This window comes from Spinacia oleracea, chromosome 4, assembly GCF_020520425.1.
Source record: "Spinacia oleracea cultivar Varoflay chromosome 4, BTI_SOV_V1, whole genome shotgun sequence".
Taxonomy (NCBI): Eukaryota; Viridiplantae; Streptophyta; class Magnoliopsida; order Caryophyllales; family Amaranthaceae; genus Spinacia; species Spinacia oleracea.
The window spans coordinates 56,148,982-56,161,839 of NC_079490.1; the positions used below are offsets into that span (position 1 = coordinate 56,148,982).

General features: G+C 32.0%; 1 long non-coding RNA gene across 1 annotated transcript; it reads right to left on the reverse strand.

The window, feature by feature from the left end:
* Positions 1-529: 529 nt before the first annotated feature.
* Positions 530-1,391, reverse strand: LOC130471592 (uncharacterized). Its single transcript, XR_008932098.1, has 3 exons — positions 1,061-1,391; positions 835-886; positions 530-633 (listed from the first exon to the last, which is right to left on the reverse strand). It is a non-coding gene; the product is annotated as an uncharacterized lncRNA (long non-coding RNA).
* Positions 1,392-12,858: the final 11,467 nt, after the last annotated feature.

The following is a 12,858-nucleotide window of genomic DNA, read 5'->3' on the forward strand; positions in this document are numbered from 1 at the left end:
AGACGGCGCCAAATTGTTCCGGTGTTGAAGTGGATGGAACAATGGGCTTCGAATGAAGGCCCTTTGTGTGTTGAAGATCTTGCTAGCTTGAATGTGTCGTGTCCGAATTCACCTGCACAATAGACAAGTTACTAACCTCGGGGGTGTTTCCGAGGAAAGCCCCTCCGATGCCTAAGTAAGAACGATGCTCGGATTCTAGAGAGAAGGTCTCTAGAAGAGTAGTCTTAAGGCGATAAATTGGACGTACCTTGGTATTTGAGCCCTGACGGCCTATTTATAGTGTTTGTGTAATAAATGACCACATAGGTCATTTATTGTTTGGTGGGCCTTGGCCCTTGCTGGCTAGTCAGCCTTTGGAGTGTTTGTGGGTTTGATGTTGCTGTATTGAGCCATTGGGCTTTGGACTTAGTGGCCCAATTGATATTCAATTGGGAGCCCAAACAATATATATATATATATATATATATATATATATATATATATATATATATATATATATATATATATATAATATCATACAATATGGACAGGTAAATTTCACAATTCCAGCCAGTTGCCATCGACTTATTGTCACCCCATTGAAATCTCCCAGTAATTGATAAATGTATTTGTTGATCAGCTACTTACCATTACCTGTCAAGTTCACATCAGATTCGAAATTAAAATGTATGTTGACATAAGAGTGATATGATAAAAAGGGAGAAACAGCGCAAACAGGGGGAAAAAAATCATCCTTCTATACAAACAAACATAAATTTCGTAAAATTTAGACTGAATTTGAAAAAGAAGCAAAAACCAACTACATAGGAGAGGAATCTAGATGAATTTCCTTACCCAGAAGCTCGAGAAATATATCTTGTTACCGGTGCGATGGCTAAGGCTAGATCTGGAGGTTTAGTTTGATAAAATTAAAAACCAGTCAACAAAAGTACAATTAAATTCACAAAATCCTAGACGCGACAGAGAAGTATAACAGGCTTTGTTTAGGACAACCAAAATCCCACCCGAAATAGAGAAAGCATAGAATAATTGAATAAAAGTTAGGTTTTAAATTACAAACCTAGAAGTGATAAGGGGAGAGCAGAGCGCGGCAGCGGTGGGGAAAGGAGGAAGAGCATAGCGCAGCGGCGGCGCGGCAGAGGTGGGCGGCACGACAGAGAAGGGTGAGTGTGTGTGCTGTGATTTTCTTCAACGCCGCCCTCTAGCAGAGAAACAAATGTGAGGCAAGGAGCGAAGGAGGAGCGGGAAAATGAAAAAAAAAATCGCCCTTGTATTTTTAGATAACTTTGTGCTGCTGGTTTCTAAAATGAGCCCGCACTTGAGTTTAGAGCCCGCAATTGAACTCAAGTGCTGCCAATTTTCTAAAATGAGCCCGCATTTGTGAAAATGTATTTTTTTTTTAGTGCTCTCAAGTGCTGCCAATTTACTAAATGAGCCGCACTTGATGGGAAGCACATGATGATTTTTCCTCTAGTGATACTATCAATTTTTTAAGAATTTGCGTCGTATGATGAATACAAATATGCACAACAAAAGTTAACTATTGATTTAATTTATTTAACAAGGTCGTCTCAAACATTTTATAGGCCATTCGTTTAGTACGAAACCTATACTTAATCTTAAATATCAAAAATAACTTTTTCCACATTCTCATTATCGTAAAATTTTTATACGGAGCACGAATAATAATTTATTGGCTCATATTATTGAAGTCTTAAGAGCATGTTGATTGAAATTTTGACTAATATATCGTAATCAACTATGTCCTAAGTCATAAAATCTAGATGATTAAGTTTCCTTATTATTAATATGTTTGCAATAACAAAATATTTTGTATATATAAATGTAAATGATTGTAATATCACTTTAAACTTTCGTGCAAATTAAAATTTTTATATGTAAATGGTGCATCACACTTGATGAAGGGGCGAGTTTGGATTTTAGATTGGTCTGACGATAAAGTTAAACATAGATGATTTACTAATGCTGACTAACAAAAAGTGATTTTTGGTGGATGGGTATAAGGATAACATGCACCCACCTTGGTGATGGGGCGAGTTTGAATTGATCGGAGTTGAGAACATTCACCCAATCCTAATTATGTATGTCACTTTTAAATATTTTTCAATATTATAGCTAATACAATCAATTTTGGTACTTCGTAATAAACGTATGTCAATATATTTAAAATTTAGTTGAAAGGAAAAATAGATTATTTATTGAATATAGGGAAGTTAGATTGTTAGTTGGGCAAGTTTTTTGGGAGATCTACATGTGCATCCGCCCCAAGTGGGCGGCCATAGAGGAGATATTCGGTGATGGGGGTTAAAAAATGTATTTGTCGTGGGTGAAGGGGCGATGGTGGATTTTAGATTGGACCCGTCGGGGTCGCTAATCCTTCATCTGATTGATTGTGAATATATAAAAAAATTCTATTAACTTACCTATTATAATGCTTTGTTTATTTAGTCAATAACTCTAATCAGACAAAAGAATTTTCAGAGGCTCTACAAGAGTTTGAAATTTTAAAATTCAAAACTCTCTTACCAGCAAAAAAAAGTCGAGTCTAGGGAAATGGAGGTGATGAAGCGGGGATGAATTTTATTTTGTACATCTCGAGACAAGGGGTTGTGAGGGGTGGGTATCGTTCCTACCGTACGTGGATGAAGGGGATGAAGATGAGAATAGTAGGCGGGTGTGGGTGTGCAGGCCCTGCCCTGCCCTGCCTCAAATTCATCTCTAGATCAATAAAGTAAATTGTCTAGATAAGTGATAAGTGATCGGGCAATGAGGTTGACGGGGCGAATGTGCGCGTATTAAGTGGGTATTACTATCAAAGTGAAGGGCGGATGAAATAACTTTATGCTTGACACAAGTGGTGAATGAGAATGAAACATAATTTTATCTATGTACCTTATTTGTTTTAATTGTTTTAATATGTAAGATACCGAATGAGCAATAACAAATTCATTTGTCATTAATTATTTTTTATTTGGAGAAGATCTATAATTAAACTCTATTTTGATGATCGATAATTTTCAAGATTTCATACAAATTTACATTTAGATTATAAATCGTGCATCGCACGGGTACTATACTAGTAATACATCTAATTTACCCTATGACCCACCATCCTATTAAAAAAATAATTTCATAAACTCACCCCACCTCCCACCCCCCCCCCCCCCCCAAAATGACATGGTCCCCACTTGATTAATTATTAAAATATATATCCAACCCCACTTGCTTTTATTATTTTATTTTATTCAATTCTTCTTCTTAATACCCGTGCCCGGCCAAGTGTATCTCTTAAATAAATACGGAAGGAGTATTAAAATAGAATGTATATAGAAACGGATTGGAATATATATATATATATATATATATATATATATATATATAGAAACGGATTGGAATTTCAAATAAAACTTTTACTTAATGTTGTATTACCAACTTGTCTATTTTGTATATATTATATATAGTTATATAATGTTATTGTTATATAGATTCTATATTATAATTTTTTTATACCAATTTTAAATTTTAGAAAAAAAAATATTTAATATTAAACGGGGAGAGATGACCAAGTGGACGAAAGCGTCAGATTGCTAATCCGTTGTACGAGTTATTCGTACGTACCGAGGGTTCGAATCCCTCTCTTTCTGTTTCCATTGATAACTGAATCTTACTATTTTATTTCAATTTAATAAATCTTTTTTATTTTAAAAATGGAACTAAATAGAATTACAAATCTAGAATATCATTCGAATAAGTATGAATTAGAAAATTCATTTCGTATATATAATTCGAAAAAAATAGATGAAAAATAAAGAACCCTTTTTTATTCTTCGTGTCTAGGATTACATCATGGATCATTAGATAGGAATATGAAAATGAAGAGAGAAACTAAGAATATTAGTACTGTGTAAACAAAGAGTTTGAGAGTAAGCATTACACAATCTCCAAGATCAATTTTTTAAAAGAGAATAGATGCTCTATTTTTATACCACATATCCTATAAGTTTGAATTAAATTTGACGTCTAAACCCGAAATATTTTTTAACAAATCGAAAAGATTTTTTTAAGAAAAATAAATAAAAAATGAAGTTATATATTATTATCTTATCCATTATTTTTTTACTTATCAATAATTTTTTAATACCCACTTGTTGATATTATGGAGGATCAAAATAAGGTTTTTCGTTTACGAAAAATACTTATAATTGGAAAACGAGGTGTGTCTATTCAAATCTTTTAATGTATCAATAAAAGGTTCTTACGGCAAGACTTATCTGATTTTATCAATTATTTAGAATATTCAAATCATTTTTCTACAAGGACAAGATGAAAGATCTCATCGAAAACTTACAGCAGCTTGCCAAGCAAAAGCTAATAGAAAAAAGAATAAAGGTATGACTGGCATAAAATCTACTATTGGACTCAAAAAAGCGTAGGCTTCAGGTAATTTGCCGAATAAAAAACTACTCGAATAAAGGGCAGAATTAAGACAGATCAAACTAAAGATATTAAGCATAACAAACATTTTTCTATTGCATTTTGATTGAGTTATTGATATAAAGAAAAAATGAAGGAAAACTCCTTCTTTTTTTTAACTTACTCACTCAATCAAAAAACTTTCTACTCCCCATTGAGAATAGAAGAAATTCTACTTTCTTACAATATCTTAATGGAATTCTATGTAATGGTCAATAAATTCATTTTAATTCTATAACTACTCGTGTCAAAATATTAACAACAAAATCAAATTTATTTTTTAGCTATTTAGACTGGAATTGACGAACAATCAATAACAATATTAGTGTTTATTAGTGTACAATAGAAATCTAAGTGGGGTGTGGCTAAGAGGTAAGGCGTCGGGTTTTCATCCCGCTATTCGGAGGTTCGAATCCTTTCGTCCCAGAGCATATGTAATTTAGTAATTTAAGATTTCAATTTTCTGTTTCTGGAGATTTCGCCAAGATGAGTTTCTAGATTACATTAATTTGAATTCCAAAAAAGGTGCCTTTAATCATAGAAGAAGATACATTCCTTATATATGCATATATAATATAGAAGTAAAATAGTTATTTTTTTACTCTTCATTTATTAAATTAAAAGTTGAGCTCAAAAATAAACAGGGATTTGTATTTCTTAGGGATGCCGCCTTTATTGCAAAAAACTGAACATTACTAAAAATATCTTATAATAACTTAAGCTATATTCGATATCCATGTATTGACTGTCCTGACTGAACTAATGACTATTCATAATTACATAATTGAATCAACCGCATACCGGTTCCAAATTTGAGGAATGTTATGGTGAAACTTCGTTTGAAACGGTGTGATAGAAAGCAACGTGCGACTTGAAGGACATGATCCGTTGTGGATTCTTATATCCATCATTCTCTAATAAAGGATGCTCTTGACTCGACATCCTTTGTTCTGTTCCACTCGAACCCTCATTGTATTTTTTGTTGGAGTGTAATAGAAATAGTACATGATGGAGCTCGAGGAATTAAAGTATTGAGCTATTTCTCAAGGGAAAAGAGAAGGGTCTAGGGTTAGTGTCAATCAATAAGTTGGAACAACTTCGTAAGTATATCTTTGACAGAGAAATCGAAAGGATCAAAATCAAATAAGTTTCAAACCCCAAAGGAAAATCCTTTGTTGGAATTGATAAACACTTTTCGATAAAACAATAATTATATATATCGTTGGGAATCCAACGTCGGTATGATTCTATTCTTTGATAGAACGAAAAAACAATAAGGCATGTTGCTGCTATTTTTGAAAGTATAAAAAATCAACGAAGTAATGTCTAAGTCCAATGATCCAAAAAAAAAGATAAAGATTTCCGGAACAAGAAAATACCCTTTTAATGGTTAATTGTCGTAACAATTGGATTTGGGTCAGAATCCCGAATTCAAATCGATTCTAAACGAGACAAAAGGGTATTTGAGACTGCTCAATCAAAAATGCAAAAGGATTTTCTTTTGAGCTAGTTGAAAGCTATTCAACTTGAATTATGAGTATACAAATGATTAAATTTTAGGAAATAAAGAAATGAAAAGGACTTCATTCTTAGTCTAATTCATTTGATGATTTGTGGACTTAATTGATTAGGCATTAGAGTTTATATATAGGCCTAACTTTGAATCATTTTTCTCGAGCCGTACGAGGAGAAAACCTCCTAAACGTTTCCAGGGGGTTATTGTTGATCTAATCTATCCCAATGAGCCGTCTATAGAATCGTTGCAATTGATGTTCGGTCCCGAAGAGAGGGAAGAGATTTGCAGAAAGTGGGTTTTTATGATCCGGTAAAATGTCAAACTTATTTAAATGTTTCTGCTATTCTAGATTTTCTTGAAAAGGGTGCTCAACCTACATAAACTGTCTATGATATTTTAAAGAGGGCAGAGGTTTTTAAAGAATTTCCACTTAATCAAACGAAGTTCAATTAAAGAAATGAAAAACAAAAATAATGAGGTTGTAGTTTGGTAGAACTTTTTTCTTCCTTTTCTATTTCTTTATGATTTTTATGTAGTGCCAATCCAACACAAACTTTTCTTATATATTTTACTTTTTGAACTTCGGTTTCAAAATATATTGTATATATCGTATTTCTATATTATAATAGAATTATTCGAATAATTCTATGTAAATAAAATCTCTATCATATATTTAATAATTTAAATATTAAATAAAGAAAATAAAAAATGTTTGTATTTTTCTTTAATATTCATATTGGCAAGAGTATATTGAATAAATATAATTCAATTTTGAAGTCAAAATAAAATAAATTAAATGGTTTATTTCGGTTTTCTGCCCAATAGCTATATTAAATCTAAATTGTATTTATATGATTTATAATGAGATCATTAAAAAAGAATATTGCAAAAAATACCTCGAAATTATTTAAATGAAGTTCCCCGTAATTTATTCTCCGGGAGTATTAAAGTCAAAATTAGTCTGATAAAGTACGATAAATAAATAAAAATCAACAAATCCATTCAAAAAAAATTCCCAAGTTTTATATTATCTTACGACGTGACAATCAAATTTCGATCCTTCTAGATTATCAGATTTTTTAGAGCAAAACCCCTATTCGTGTTTGATTTCAGATTTGAATTCAATTATATTATCGATTAAATAAAGAATAAGTCTATTATTTATTTTAAGTTCTAAAATTAGCAATTCTAGTAGTCGACTCGGTTCTTTCAAACTGTTTCTCATTATTAAGAAAAGGTAACAAAGATAAAATACGAGCTTGTTCTATAGCACTAGTAATTAATCGTTGTTGTTTCAAGATCAATCTATTCACTCGCCTAGATAAAAAAAAAATCCTTGTTCACTAATAAACCGACTAATTAAACTCATGTTTCTATAATCAATTCGATGCCGCGATTGGATCGGGGGCAAACGCCTACGAAAAGAGCGCTTGGATTTAATAAAGGGTCGCTTGGATTTATCCATAGTTGTTTAGTTTATTCCTTATACCAAAAATCCTATTTCTTAATTCTTAATTCTAAATTCTAATTTTTTTTTTAGGTCCATCCAAAATAGGATTTTCTTTGTTTATTTCTATTATATATATATATATATATATATATATATATATATATATATATATATATATATATATATATATATATATATATATATATAATAATTATGAAATATATAATTAATATAGATATAGAAATACATTTTCTATAAAAAAAAATAGTAAATAATATAATTGTATTGTTTTGTCTCCTTTCTTGAAAGGATTATAAACAGACGCCCGGTTCGATCTATTTCTTTATCTCTCCATGAATTGTATGCTTGTAACAATAGGGACATAATTTTTGCAATTCCAACCGACTAGGCGTATTGTGGTGATTATTTTGAGTAATATATCTAGAAACGCCCCTTGGTCCCTTATTAACACTCTTTCAAACACAACCAGTACATTCCAAAATAACTTTTACTCGGACATCTTTACCCTTAGCCATGAACCCCCTATAGATATTTGATTCAAGTAACTTTTCTATTTATTTCCTTTCTTCAAGAAAAATAGAAAAGTTGCTAACTAGAAATACAATTCGAAAGATTTTGTTGAAAACAAATCAAAAGAGTTATATATATATATATATATATATATATATATATATATATATATATATATATATATATATATATATATATATATATATATATATATATATATATATATATATACATATTAAGTAAAAAAATACCACGCAATCAAATTAAAAAGGTTTCGAACTATACCCGATTTTTTTATTCTAAAATAAAAAGATCGTTGATTCTAGCTCTAACCTTCGTTAACCCCTTCCCGTATCAATAACTAGAACGAAAAAAGGGGAAATTCAACGCATCTAGGAAAAAACAATTGATTTCTATTAATAGACCAGCTAAAGACCCAAATTATAAAGTGCTTAGTACCGGTGCCACAGAAAGATATGTTTTTAAATCTCACATTGAAATCCTCCTATTGGATTTCTTTAATTTTTTTTTTTTTTTAAAAAGTAATACGTATTTAATCTATAATCCGATGTATATATGATAGTTAAAGACTACTTGTCTTTGTACATATAATATTTAAGCTAAGTCAAATAAAAATTTACAATAATTAATACTTTATAGTAGATAAGAATTTTTTTTAAGAAAAAGAATAGCATGCTCCTTTCTACTGAACTAAACATTCCCAAAATTATTTTTTTAGTTTACAACGGATTTTCGTATACATAAATATCCAAACCCTTTCTTTTATACCTTATATGAGAAGAGATCGAAAAGAAGAGGAAATGGTCGGGCAAATAAAACTTTGTATTTCTATGGGAAATAAGAAATGTGTGGAAAACAAGACAAGGATTCTTTACAATTACATTATTGTAACGAATTGAATTGAAAGGGATGTAGCGCAGCTTGGTAGCGCGTTTGTTTTGAGTACAAAATGTCACTGGTTCAAATCCTGCCATCCCTACCTAATTACTTTTACTCTGAGAAGTAAGGAGGAATTTATTGAAATTTTGATAAAATTTGGACATACGTACTTTTTTGGGCGGAAAAATACCCTCCTCGTGACGTGGCAAGGTGGACCATTCAAAGGGTCATATGGCGGCCATCAAAACATCATTGAAAGAAAAGCGGAAATCAAGGGAAGGTTAAAATCATTAAATGCAAAGCTGAAATCAAGGGAAGGTTACAATCATTGAAGGATATGGGGGTTACATGCTTTAACTCATTGGTTTGATGACGGTTTTTATGATTCAAATCAATGAGTCGTGTATAAATAGGAGTGGTAGGCTCATTTTATGTATTCCATTCACACTTCATAATAATATTCTACTCTTGCTCTCTCAAACCTATTATTGTAATCTAAACATGATCATACACTACCTTATTGCTTAATAATATATATAATACCCCTCTCCCCTTCCCGTAAGAGTTTTCCATCTTTGTTCTCATCATCTTTAGGTGGCGGTAATACTTTAATATTTTTTTTATTTAATCAAGAAAATAGTTATATAAAAGCAAGGAATTATTAGGGTGTTATAATTGGGGAATCATTCCACAATTAACTCCACAAGGGACACCACAGTTAAATGAAGTTTCTGAACGGAGGAATTGAACTCTATTGGATATGGTTCTCTCAATGATGAGTCTTACTTATCTCCCCAATTACTTTTGGGGATTTTCACTTGAAACTGATGCATTCCCACTAACAAGGCTACGTCCAAACCAGCAGATAGGACAAAATATGAGATATGGACATAAAAAGTTCCAAAATTTCCATTTTTGGGGATATGGGGTCGTGAGGTTTATGTAAAACCTTTACTATCAGATAAAATTTTACTCAAATCCGATAATTGTCTTTTTATAGGTTATCCTAAAGAGACAACGACGTACTAGTTTTTACAATTGTAGCGAAAAAACAAAGTGTTTGTTGCTCGTGATTGTGTCTTTTTGGAAAATGAATTTGTTTCCAAAAAGACAAGTAGGAGTAATGTATACTAAAGAAGTTCGAGATGAAATGCTCGGGAATTGGTGAATTCCATTCACGAACCTCCTACCGTCCCACATGGAGCTGATCCATGCGAAATTACTGAGTCTATTGACAAAGAAACTTATCTTGTTGCTCCCCAACGTAGATCTAATAGAACTGTCCATCAAAAAGATATGTTGATTTTTATTTGACGAAAAGTTTTAAAATAATGATTTTAGAACATGAGGAACCTGCTAGCTACCTACAAAAATGCTTTGATGAGTCAAGACTCCGAGAAATGGCTCAAAGCCATGAGATCCAAAATGGATTCAATGTTTGAAAATCAAGTATAGGACTTGGTTGTTTTGCCTGATGGGGTTAAATCCCTCGATTACAAATTGAATTTCAATTTGAAAATTCACAAAGATGGAAACATTGATGTTTTTAACACAAGGTTAGTGGCAAAAGGTTTCATGAAAATTGGTGGTATAGATATAGACTATGAGGAAACTTTCTCACCAGATGCAAATGCTAAAATCAATTTGAATACTCCTTTCAGTTGCTGCCTATCATGACTATGAGATTTGGCAGATAGACGTCAAAATCGTTTTCTTCAATGGGTTCTTGAAAGAGGATTTGTACATGACACAACCACGAGATTTTGAAGATCCAAAAAGTCAATGGAAGGATTGCAAGGTTATGAAGTCCATTTATGGGTTGGAGCAAGCATCTCAGGGTTGGAACCTTTATGAGGCACTCAAGAAGTTTGGTTTTCTCAGAAATGATGAAGAACCTTGTGTATACAAGAAATTAAGTAGGTGTGGAATTACCTTCCTACTCTTTTATATTGATGACATACTACTCGTAGGAAACAATATACACATGCTTGAATTAGTCAAGGAATGACTTAAAAATTCTTTCTCAATGAAAGACTTTTGAGAGGCAGAGTATATCTTGGGAATTAAGATCTATAGAGATAGATCGAAAGGGCTAATGGGGCTTAGTTAGGAAACTTATATTGATAAGGTCCTTGTTAGGTTCAATCTAGAAAAACATAAATAAGGTTTCATTCTCATGCAATATGGTATAAATCTTAGCAGGATTTAGTGTCCTTCGAGTCCTGATGAGATTAAGCGTATGAGTAATGTTCCCTATGCTTAAATTGTAGGTTTCATTATGTACGCCATGATTTGTACTCGATCAGATGTTGCATATGCCTTGAGAATGTGCAACAAATACCATTCAAATCCAGAAGATGCGCATTGGATGGCAGCGCAAAATATCTTAAAGTACTTGGGAAGGACTAAGGATAACTTCCTTGTTTATGGCGGAGAAAATGAGTTAGTTAAAATTGGTTACGCCGATGCGAGCTTCCTGACTGACAAAGATGACTTCTGATCTCAATCTAGTTCAATTTTTGTCTAGATGGAGGAGCGGTGAGCCGGAAGAGTTCCAAGTAGAGCACCATCACAGATTCTACAAGAAAGAATGAGTATATTGCATCTGCCGAAGCAGCAAAATAGTTGTTTGGATTAAAAAGTTCATTGGTGAACTTGGTGTGATTCTTAGCATTGACAATGGCATTGAGTTGTATTGCGACAAAAATGGTGCTATTGCTCAATCCAAGGAACCCAGATCACACCAGAAATCCAAATATGTGCTCAAGAGATTCAGAGATCGTGGAGAGAGAGGATGTGAAAGTGAGCAAGGTTCGCACCAATGTGAATAATGCAGATCAATTGACTAAACCGCTTCCACATTCCAAGCATGAAGGTCATACAAGGTCTATGGACGTAGACCTTAAGCATATGGGAGAATTGCTTTAGCTTGTATATATTTGCAATTACAAAGACATTATTTATGTTTGCAATGTTTATCAATAAAAATTCATTTCTTATTTAATTATTGGTTTAGTATTAAATAAATTGTCCAAATAAGTTGTATTTTTCAAATAGGATTATCAAAAATGTTTTGATAAATGAAACTCTATATGGTGAATTAAAATCACAACTTCTTGAAAGTTCCTAGGCTAAATCACTAAATTAGACATAGGTAATCTAATAAAATACTAGCATATGATTGATGGATAATGCACTTCCATAGGCTATGGAGATGTCTAGTATATACATATATATATGATAGAACAAATTTTGAGTGAAGCTATGATTAAACTAAGATGTTGTGATTACGTTGTCAAATTCGACATTAAGAGACTTGTCTTCGGACAAGTGGGAGATTGAAGGAGTTATGTCCTAAGACATTTCTTGCAATTACTAAATATTTTTAGGGAATATTATGGTTAAATTAGTAGTTCATAATTATTGCTAGAAAATGATTATGATAGTCGATACAATTTGATTCGCCTACAACTAATTTAGCTTAATTTCTAGGAGGTCACACATATAAGCAATAAGTGGAATAAATAAATAATTTAGTCCGAATGACCCTATGACAACCAGTCAATTAAGATAAATAAGGTTAGGTTTGTTTTCTTGTAAACTTATCATAATATAAAGTAATTACAATATCAAGAATTGAGATGAACGTCGATTTCAATGTATGACACGGGAAATTAAAATATAGAAAAACCCTAGCCAAAAACTTTAAACTGCCCCCCTCCCAAGGAAAGTATTCTATATGCCGTGGGATCCAATTGGTACTTGTGGACTTAATAAAGGAACTAGTAGGACACTAAGATCTCAAAAGCTAAGAGGCATTCACACCACAAAGGTTTTATTATTATGCATGCAACCCCATGATAGATGTTGGAATATCAAAATTCCACTTTATACACCTATATATTCCTACACCGATGCTTGTCCTTGACGAGGAAAATTTGGAGTGCTGATTAGTTTGCTATAATAA